The sequence below is a fragment of the Malus sylvestris genome, chromosome 13 (genome assembly GCF_916048215.2).
Source record: "Malus sylvestris chromosome 13, drMalSylv7.2, whole genome shotgun sequence".
Lineage (NCBI taxonomy): Eukaryota > Viridiplantae > Streptophyta > Magnoliopsida > Rosales > Rosaceae > Malus > Malus sylvestris.
This window is the reverse complement of record NC_062272.1, coordinates 27,136,336-27,139,274: the sequence shown is the minus strand read 5'-3', so window position 1 is coordinate 27,139,274 and position 2,939 is coordinate 27,136,336. Positions and strand designations below refer to the sequence as shown.

Below are 2,939 nucleotides of genomic sequence, written 5' to 3'. Positions count from 1 at the left end.
TTAAACCAAACTAACAATTATTTAAACTAAAGTAGAGAGTGCGCAGTGGTGGGAATAACCCATAAAGCAAAAATGTTTAGACCATAGATGACATAAGTAGTGCAGTCGAAACTAGCTAAGTACTTATTACATAACAAGAAAAGTTCCTACAATTAGACGTATGTCAGAATCACCAGAGATTTCCTCGTATGCTATAGAGAATTCAGCTATCTAGGACCTGGAGGGGCGAAAAACAGAAAGGTGAGTGGGCAAAAACAAAGGTTTATAAAACACATTTATTTTCAGAACATACTAACCCGTGGCCGTAAAACCTGTATAGTTTCCAGAAAATCATACTACATATATGCATGAAAACAACTGTAAATCAACAGTAAATCTATAAATACGCCAAATCGCAAAATATCTCAATAGTAGCATAATAAAATCATGTGCTCATTAATCTATGCTAACACACGAGTTCATGCAGATAATTCCTGACATGAACAGGACTTGGTGTAATCATAATATAACTAGTACTACAATCATGTGAAGACTGGCGCTAAGCGCATCACATACAAGTCGGAGTTGCCTAGGGCAACCTATACAACAGGACTGGCACCTACAATGGATCCAAAGTTAACGTGCGGTGCAATGTGCACATACACGTGAAAGACTGGCCTTGACCCGGAGCGAGTACTACACCAATGCAAGCATGTATGATGAGCAAAATATAATATATGTGAATATTCCATGACAATATATAAATCTCAACATCATAACAGCATTTTCAAAATTAAAAAAATCATGGCATATAGGCGTATAATCATTTATGGAAACTATAAAACTTTATATATAATATATATAAAAACAAAATGCCCACTCACTGACACGTCGATGGATCGTAACCTTCTAGCCGTGCTTGTCCTCGTATGTCCTCGAGATAGTTCTCACCTATATGCAACACAACTATACTAATTAGTTAATTAGGACATATACTAAAAGGCTAGGAAAAACCCCCCATTGTTTGCTCAAATGAAGGGTTTAAATATACCAAAACATTCTCCTCAACGTCACGGACCCGTACACGTCAAGCACTCGCCGGTCGAAGGCTGGACGTTCCCTCACATGCCGCCTAGCCCACGGCCACACGTGCGCCCATGCGTAGGTTAGAAACTGACAGACTTCAGGGAATATTCTATCAGACTTGACGGAATATTCCGCTAACGGTAACGGTGTCAAAATATTTTGTTAAGTTTAACGGAATATTTAGTCTTCTTCTTTGGTGGACCTCTACCGCCGTCGCCACCGGTGCCTCTGTCTGGTTCGTTGGAAACTATGAAAGGTCGTCGGTTTCTAGAAATTTTTCAAAACTTCATATCTTGCTTATTTCTCAACCATTTTCAACGTGCTTTATATGGAAATGAAGCTGGAGAAGAGTAGAACAAGATTGTACCTTCCAAAAGTCCAAAAATGGATGGGAAGTGGCCTGAAAAAGCCTCGAAAGTTTCGGACTTATTTTCTTCACCTCGAAACCTTGTGTTTCCACGTTAACTCAACTTCAAACTTAGGCTATTGACTCGAGGGAGTTGTGTGGAGGCTTCCAAACATCCCAAAAGCTTGTAACTCGGCTGGGAACAAGTCAGGGAAAACTCGCCTGAGTCAGAGCTTCTTAGTTGGGTGTTCAAAACTCAACCATTTTACGATCGGTTTGTACAGTTGGATTCGTAAGGATGAGAGAAATGCGATGATGGTAGTTGCAAGCTCGATCTGTGAGATTTGATGTATGGTCCTTGTTGTTGCAGAGAAGAGGGAGTCACGGTGAGAGAGAGAAGGAGAAGATGAGAGAGAGAGATGATTTGATTGGATGAGAGAAGTGAGGGAGTGTCTGATTGGTTGAAGGAAAAGAGGGAAAGTGAGTGATTGATGGTGAGGAAAAAGGGGACACAGGACAGTTTTTAAAAGAAGAAAAAGATAAGGTTTGGTACACATTTCAAATTTCACGAAATATGTCCCCTTATCAAAAATAGTGTTTCTAACATTGGATAATTAACACACGCGTGTACAATTTTACCCATTGTTAACTTACTTTAACTAAGCATAAGTTTTTCGTTACCACTCCGATTCGGGTCTAACTCACACTCACACAATCGTAACAACGAGTACTAATTAATTACGATAATGAGGAAAATAATTTAAAACCAAATAGCCACATCCACGTCACTTTGCTAACCAGGGCATAAATGTCAATTTACACACTCGGGGAGAAAATTACATAGAAATTTAGGGATGGGTCGTCACATTACTTGGTCACCAAAACATCTTTCAACTAAAATAAGTATTGACTGATATATTAATTCACATACACTTTATTTTTGCAAAAGAAGATTTATGTAAATGGCTTGTAGCTCAAGCAGTTAAGAAAATTCACTTTTGTACTTGTGGTCCTAAGTTCTATTTCCCTCTTTCCCCCTTCCCTTCCCCAAAACCATTGCTTGTATGATGTTGTACCAAAGTTTGTGCCTTTTACTATTTGTTATGAATATTATTTAATATGTGATTGTGTAAATTCCAGTTAGACTTGGAGTCTAGATTAACGAATTTTCTAGTGATTATTTCCTTATAGGATCTTACTTGGAGGACAAGTTAATCCTCTCCCCTTGGTTTACTATAAATAGAGGCATTGGCATAGGGAGAATCACACAATCATTTTCGATTATTCCCTCAAATGGCCAAGGCCCAAGTTTGAGTGTGTAACCTACACCCTTAGGTTGCATAAATTTTCAGAAGTCGGATGGTGCATTAAAAGCTACCGGACAATGAGGCCATGTCCCCATGTCTGTAGTCCGCTTAATCGTAACCGCACTTAAGACTTCTCTTACACTAACACTTTGGAGTTTTTAGACTTGCATTTTTGCATAATTTCAAAGTAGTGTGATATATGGGATATTATGCTATATCAT

The 2,939-nt window shown here is 38.6% G+C and overlaps 1 long non-coding RNA gene across 1 annotated transcript; it reads right to left on the bottom strand.

Annotated features, from left to right (window-relative positions):
* On the bottom strand, positions 1 to 1,896 carry LOC126597083 (uncharacterized). Its single transcript, XR_007614131.1, has 3 exons — positions 1,433 to 1,896; positions 864 to 930; positions 1 to 217 (listed from the first exon to the last, which is right to left on the bottom strand). It is a non-coding gene; the product is annotated as an uncharacterized LOC126597083 (long non-coding RNA).
* Between the last annotated feature and the right edge of the window lie 1,043 nt (positions 1,897 to 2,939).